Genomic DNA, 8,670 nt, shown 5'->3' with positions numbered 1-8,670 from the left:
TCTTTTGCTCATCTTTCGTCCAACTTGCTCCTACACAAAAGAATGCACGTAATAAGCATAATTCACTACAAAAACTCATGTAATCTCCCACATTCACACAAGTTATGATATGAAGTATACCAAAAAATATACATTTTTTACCGTTTATCAATACCCCACACTTAAGCTCTTGCTCGTCCTCGAGCAACTTTCAAAATTAAGCACAATGGCAAGAAACACGTTCAACAAAAATTACTCAAGCATCATACTAATGACAATGGTTTATACCAACACTTAGAACTCAACATAAGAACTAGTGACATCTTTCTTCAAGATTAGACCCATGCCAAAACTATTTAAAATATTTGTGCGACTTCTTCTAACATCCTAACCTCAAGAGATGACTCCAATACACTTCTTGTTTCAACTCAAAATGCATGGACTTTACCAATTCTTTGTAAATCATGTGCTCTCAGCACAATCAAAGAAAGAAATTAGTCCACGCACTCAAATATGCATTCAAGTATAATTTAAGGACTTACACATCGAAAGAATTCACTCACTCTCACAAAGAAATTCATATGCATCCCGAGGTCGTACCACAGGCTTGCCCATAGTGTATGTCTCTACTAATCTAAGCTTGCAAAGTCTATGATCAATTAGGTCTTTACGGGTTGTAATGTAGGCTAAAGAATGGATAGGATATATTTGGATATAGTGACTAACCCTCCTAAGCACTTTAATACACTACACTTAACTTTCAAATACATACTCTTCATGACTAATTCACGCAATACCACGAAACCATATACAATTTAACCCTTCTTCTTTAAGCACGACTATGCATTCACTAGATGGGATAAGAGGAATAAGAGGTGTATTTTCAATTTTTTTTCTTTATTTTTTTCTTTCAACACTCTCCAAACTTGGGTTACCCGGCTAATGATCTTTCAAAACATACGTGCACCTTTTGGCCTTTCTGTGGTTTCACTCAAAAGCTACCCCAAGTATCACCTTACTCTTCTAGCGACTTAAGTGCTTTCGAAGGTAAAGGTTCAAAAAGATCTAATTAAGAACAAAAAAGGAATCGGCTTATAATGTGGGTACCAAAGAAAAGGTTTATAGGTTCAAATGGGCTATATAAGGATAGTTTTATTTATGGTGGCATACTAGCTCAATGGACAATCAAAGAAACGCCTACATCATCTCCTAGACTCATAAAGCTTACTTATTTCGCTTCGACTAACATACGGGGCAAGTTCTAGACTAACACAGGATAGCACAGAATGTAATCAAGCCTCACATCACATAATACACATGATTCACTACGGACGGTTCAGACCCGACACTCAAGTTAAACAACTAAGCATAGTCATCACATTAACTCAACACATGAAAAGTTATCACAGAGTAAATAAATGAACTTAAGCGTCAAAGGAAAGTCAAATATATTCTCAAGGCATATGGGCACATAGAACATGAAGAAGATAATTAATTCAAATGTTACAGCTCTAAGTCCCGGCATAAAACATGTCAAAAAGCACAGATACTCAAGTTTTTCTTATTCCATTATCGTTTCTAAAAATAAAAGGAAAATCTTTTTATATTTTTTTCTTTAGACTTTACTCACTCAAGAAAACTGTCTAAGAAATCCATCATCGAAAAAAGTCTAAATTTTTTGAAAATTCTACCTAAAAAAAACTACTGCCCGGTTAAAGATTCATCCCTTGAAAAAGAACCATGGCCATAAGAAAAACCAAGAGGGATTATTTCTACCTAATTATTTTTTTTATATATATTTTTTAAGCATACGTAACATAACACAAGAAATCACCCAAACAATCTTCTCCCACCCCTCACTTAAAATTGTGCATTGTCCCTAATGCACACCATAAATAATAAGAGAGTAAAAGAAACTCCCTGGTAGGCCAAAGTCCGAAGCATTAGCAGCTCATGAGATACTCAGACTTCTCCTGGGCATTGGTCATTTATGCGGGCACCCCACACTTAGTTCTAGCCATCTTGCTTTCTTTTGCTTCCTTCCAATGGCTTTTGCTTCTCATGCTCCTAGAAAATCAAAAGAAATACTAAAAATAACACAATAAAAATAATTTTAAAAAAAAAATCAATGAAAGCAGTAAAGTTGGGTTGCCTCCCAATAAGTGCCTGATTTAACGTCGCAGCACGAAGTGAATCAATTTTTGCCTCCACCTCGAGCTTATGAATTGGACCCCAAATTTTGATTCAAGCTTATGACTATGCTCATGGGGCGGTACAAATTCTTGTGAGCCAAAGTTAAATAATTTCTCATGCGCCTTTTGGCTCTCGATCGAGGAGTGTCACCTCCTTGCCTAGACGGCTTTGAATAAATCAAAGTATAAGGCTCATCTACCTCTTCCCTTGACTCCTTTTTATACTCATAAGGATCAATTCTCATTTCATCATCCAAACATAATGTAGAGAAGTGTTTGGACTGAGGTCTGACACGCTCAAATACCTGAACTTTAAGATTTTCAACCTCCTCGATACAAATTACACTAGAGTCAACTAAATTTGTATCCCCAATGTCCTTGCCTGACTCTAGTATCACTTCTTCAACATTGACATCATCAAATTTTAGCTGGTTAGTGTGTTGGTGTTCTACTCTGGACTCCATTGGCACCTCAATTTCTGTCTCTAATGCACACTGCTCCTGCTACTATCCATAATATTAACTTGTTGAGCATTAAAAGCTTTAACTAGTTGACTCACTTGAACCTTCAAGTTGCGAATAGTTGCCTTTTTCCTATGTATCTGCAGTTGTGTCTCATTATTATTTCCCACAAGGTACCTTAGCATATCCTTGATCTCTTTCAGGTCATCATCCCCGGGTTCTTTGTTCCTATTAACTTCACAAGAAAAAGTAGAACCATCATAGTAAGAGGTTGGAGAAGGATAAGAAATATAAGCACAACCATAAAAGTGACCATCTTGACCACCATACACATCACACACATTCCATAAATAAGATTGAGTTGGTGCACATAACTCGCTCTCAGGAACATTTTGATAATTTTGCGAGGGGCGGTTTCCTTCACAATATGTATAAGGATCAAAAGTAGAATGACCAACACCTAAACTCCCATAATTTCAAGATGGCATGTTTCTCAAATCAAAAAGTAGACTAAAATAAAATTAAACAAAGAAAAAAATTAAATAAAAGTTCAAACTTAAAACTTAGCAACGACGCCAAAATTAAAAAAAGAACAAAATAAAATAAAAGTTCAAACTTGAAACTTAGCAACGACGCCAAAATAAAATAAACGTTTCCAGCAACGGCACCAAAATTTGGTCACGCCCAACTCTAGTCCTGAAAATGATAAGCGATCGCTACAAATATAATTTGGTCTAAGAGTCCGGAGTCGAATCCTACAGAAAACTAAGGTTTAGCTACAACTGTTCACTATCACTAAGAAGACAAGCTCGAATAATTCCTAAGTTAGAAATATTAAGATTCTTATATTTAACTAATCAACTAACAAATTAAGGTAATAAATTAATAACTAAAGATACTAAGGGTTGGAGATAAGATTAAGGAGATCTAGAGTTATGATTTTCCCAATTGTCGAAATCCTTCCCGCTACGTATTATATAATTTCGCCTAATTATTCTCTACTGATCGTGAGCACTCGACTTATTGTAATTCTCTCTTGAGCAACTATAATAATGTACTAGTCATATTCTCTCGAATTACACTACCTCGCACTTCTTTACCGCTCAATATGATCGCGTCAAAGGTTCGTTATCTCTAATTCAGCTTTTTAACCCGTTGTATCGATATTTCATATACGTTAGAAGTGACGTTGTTCAACAACCACCTAAATATGTACTCTTTTTCAAGTAATACACAATAAATAGGCATTGTTAATTTAGAGATCTTCAATTAACTAATATAAGCACGTAGTTGAACAAATAGAAAAATTCAAAGACTCAATTATATCAAAACGTATCAAGAATTTATCCTACAAAAGGTTCCATCAAAACCCTAGATAACAGAACTAGCTACTCATAAAAGTATGTAAAACTACAATACTAAAATTCATAACCAATAATGGAAATAGGAAAAAGAAAGTGAAAAACTCATGGAAGAATTCTCCGCCTTCCTCCCTGTGTGTTCTTGCCTCCTTAGGTCAATTCTCCCCTCCTTAGATCAAATCCCCTCCTTAGGTCGAATTTCCTCCTTCAAAAGTGAGTTTAAAGACTATTTATATGGGATAGTGTTAGCATGGGACGAAATAATACAAGCCCACTTCGGAACAGTCTTTTTAGGTTGGCTCGTTCACTTTCTCGTACGCACGCGAGAGTGAACGAGCAAAGTTCTTCTCTTTTTCTTTTCTTTCTAGGTCTCTCGTGCACTTCTATGCCTTTTTTCTATAATTCGCTATTTTTTTTCAAGCTCTCCTCAGCTAGCTCGTTCACTCTCTCGTGTGCACGCGGGAGTGAACGAGCGAAGTATTTCTCTTGTCGTTTGGTCCCAAATCAACTTCTTTTGCTCATCTTTCGTCCAACTTGCTCCTACACATAAGAATGCATGTAATGGGCATAATTCACTATAAAAACTCATGTAATCTCCCACATTACACAAGTTATGAGATAAAAGTACACCAAATATGCATTTTTCACCGTTAATCAGTAAACTTCTTAAAAATTGGATAAGATTATTAAAGACGTATTTGTATTGTAAAATGAAAAATAGAGGGGAAAATTCAATTCTCACTGTAAAATAAAAATTAAAGGAAAAAAATTTAAATCCTGAAATTCAATAAAGGAAAATTCTTTGCCTGACAAAAATCCTCAAATGCTTTGTCGAGATATTCACTTATTATTTAATTTCATTAAAAAGACATGAATGCCTAACTTTTCAATTAATTGACTTGCAGATTTTATATCAAAATGGAAAAGTTCACCAAAAGCTTTTTGAATTCCCTTCAACATATTATATTACATATGGTCATGATCAAATTTATTTAAAACAATCACCAATCTTTCTATTGAAATTTTTATATCATTAATATTAGAAATCTAAAATAATAAACTGCACACAATATGCAAAAAAAAAACATCATAAAAGATAAAAGATGAGTTCATAAAAAAATTTAGTTGTGAATTACAATGATTAAAATAATATAGTAGAAGCAGCTTCCACAAGCAAGTAAAAGATGCAGAACTCCCGAAAGTTGAATAACCAAAATTTGTAAGCAATAAATTCAATACCCTATCTACTAAATAAAAATAATTACAGAGAACGAACTGGAGTAAATTCTGTTGGTATTTTGGGCACGTTAAATCCCATCCCCCCCCCCCCCCCCCCCCCCGCTAATTCATGCTTTTCTCGGACAAATCCGTTATCTAATACATCTCTCTAACCTAACATATAATCTCTTCATGATTTTTGTGCTTAACTCGAAAAGTAACAAATTCGTATCTAATTTAAATGTTCCTAATTTTTAATGATTTTACCAATTTTAAAGTCTTAAATATTGAAATTTCCTATATAATTCAAATTAGGAAAGATTTAATAACTAAAATTTTGAAAAATTTCAATACTAAATATTAGGAAGATAAGCAAATGACTATTTTGTCTAGTGTGAATTCTATTTTTAAAGAGTAAAAAAGGCGAACAATATTTCACTAAGGGCATTCGTACTTTTAATATAGTACTTGTCACGACAAAAAATCAATTATAGGCCGTGATGACGCCCAACGTCGCTGTTAGGCTAGCCAACACTAAATTATTCATTTTTATTATTTTTAAAATCATAAATCTTGTTTAAATATAGAGGCCATTGCATTAAAATAAGTCGTAGTCACTTGCAGTTTAATGAAAATATAAGGTAAAAGTGTACAAATGTAAAACAATCCATAAATAATTTCTAGAACAGCCCCCAAAATCTGATGTCACAAGTGCATGAGCATCTACTAAGAATATAATAAATTACAACATCTGTCTGGAATACAAGTTAGACAGGAGAATATAAATAACTCTGTATGCTGCGGATTGTAACATGGAATGCAGCTCACCGTAAAGTCCTCGGAACGGCCGAGCCTTTGCGCCCAAAAGACCACCAGACCTATATATATACTTGCGCAATAATTGCAGCAAGTGTAGCATGAGTAAGTAAATCAACGCGTACCCAGTAAGTATCTAGCCTAACCCCGGAGGAGTAGTGACGAGGGGTCGACATCGACACTTACTAGTGGTCTAATAAATCAAATATAGTAGGAAGTAAACAAATATACGGCAGGGTAATAAACAGTATAAACAAATATAGGTACGTGGTACAATCCTCCTCTGAACAGTAAACTCAAGCTCTCAATTATTAGTTACCTCCTCAACCGGATGTAATAGACCTCACCAGATAGGTCGTCATAACTCAAATCAGAAAAACATATGGATATGCTGGTTTCTTGTCAAATACTACGCACGACGCTACCGGGGCGAATGGCCCGATCCCATAAGAATATGATACTGCCGAGGCGAACGGCCCGATCCCATAAGAATATGATACTACCAAGGTGAACGGCCTGATCCTATTATAATGTGTACACTACCGAGGGTCGAACGGCACAAACCATAGATGCATCTATTATACTGTCGAGACGAACGACCCGCTCCCATAAGAGTGTGGTACATAATCCTGTGGAGGCGAACGGGCCGATCCCATTAGAATAAGAAGCTTTAACGGGTCCTTGACCCCACTCACGAATAAACGTCTGAGTTATGAACTTTAAGGAAAGCTTGTGCACAATGCGGAGGAATTCATAAGGGAAGCACAAATTATTCTGCGGGTTATCAAGTAGCTCATCACATTTCTACAATAACGAATCTATCACCCTATGCAAGTCTAGTCTCAAGTTGTAACGCAAAATAAAGGAATTAAACGAGCAAAGATAACTCAAATAGTACAATTATAGCATGGCATGAAACTAAGTCTACCCGACATAATTAGGAATTCTAGCATACGCACGGACGCTCGTGACCTCATACGTGCGTAACTCCCACAACATGTAACACATAAGAATATAACACCTACGGGGTAATCTCCCCCTCACAAGGTTAGACAGGAGAATTATCTTGCTCCGAAGTTCCATAACCAACTCCAACGCCTCTTTAACACTTCAAACCCAAAGCCCATTGATCCGAAACTAGTCAAACAATCGTGAAAAACCAATAAAAATATATTCCAAAATCATACTTAATTAATTTATAACAATTTTCAAGCCCGCTCGAAAAGTTAATAAAGTCAACCCACGGGCCCACGGGCCCGGATTCTAAAATTGTTTGAAGATAACCATTACTCATAACGTTATAAACTCAAATATATCATTTATTCCTAATTTTATGTCCAATTTTATGGTAAAAATCCAAAAATGCCAATTCTAGGTCTTTCTTCAAAATCCCAAAATTTCTACAAATTTTCATATTAAAATTCCATATGAGTTCATGAAATATAATCAAAAGTTATTTAGAGACACTTACCCCCAAGAGATGGATGAAATAGCTCTCCAACATCTCCCCAAAGTCGGCTCCAAGAGAGAAAGATTAGATGAAATGAGCAAATCCCATTTTTGCTAACTTATATTCTGTCCAGGCCTCCTTTCTATGCGTTCGTGGAAAAGACCTCGCGATCGCGGAGGCCAAACAGACCTTGCCTAGAAATGTCCTTACGCGATCGCGATCGCGAAGCTTAACCAGACAAGCCTACGCGAACGCATGTCAAACAACGCGAACACGAAGGCAAAAATCCCAGCCTCAGAAAATACCCTACGCGATCGCGTAACACAACTCCCCCAAACGGGCCTGCCTCCTCAGCTCTCTGTGTTTGTGACTCGTCTCACGCGAACGTGAAGAAACACCTGCTCTAGCTATGCAATCACTTTTACTCTTACGCGATCACGGTGAACAAAACTTCCACCAGCCCAGCTAACCCTTCGCGATCGCATCCTTACTTCCGCGATCGCGATTCATACCAATCACACCAGAAACTAGTAGTGGCAAAACAAGGAGAATTGATTCGAAACCATCCTGAAACTCACCCAAGGCCCCCGTATGATCACACCAATAAGTGCCAATACCTTACCCAAACTTATCCAAAGGCTCGAAATACCACGAATAACATCAAAATCATGAATCGATGATCAAAATCCTTCTTTCAACTTTCAAACTTCGACGGACGCGTGCGAATCATATCAAAACATTCTGGAATGATGCCAAACTTTGCGTACAAGTCATAAATCACGATACAAACCTATTCCAAGGCTCGGAATCCCAAACGGACATCGATAACACCAAAGTCCATTTCAAACCAAACATAAGAAATTCTTAAACTTTCAAAATGTCAACTTTCTACAATAAGCGCCGAAATACCTTCGGACCACCTGATACTCAACCCGAACATACGCCCAAGTTCGAATCATCATACGAACCTATTAGAACCTTCAAATCCCGATTTCGAGGTCATTTACTCAAAAGTCAAATATTGGTCAACTCTTCCAACTTAAAGCTTCCGAATTCAAAATCTTCCTTCCGAAACAACTCTGAACTTTCCGAAATTCAAATCCGACCACACATACAAATCATAAAACATGAAGTAGCTACTCACGGCCTTAGATCGCCGAACGACGGACTAGAGCTCAAAATGACTGGTCGGG

This window comes from Nicotiana tomentosiformis, chromosome 5, assembly GCF_000390325.3.
Source record: "Nicotiana tomentosiformis chromosome 5, ASM39032v3, whole genome shotgun sequence".
Lineage (NCBI taxonomy): Eukaryota > Viridiplantae > Streptophyta > Magnoliopsida > Solanales > Solanaceae > Nicotiana > Nicotiana tomentosiformis.
The sequence above is the reverse complement of the archived record's forward strand: the minus strand, read 5'-3'. Positions refer to the sequence as shown.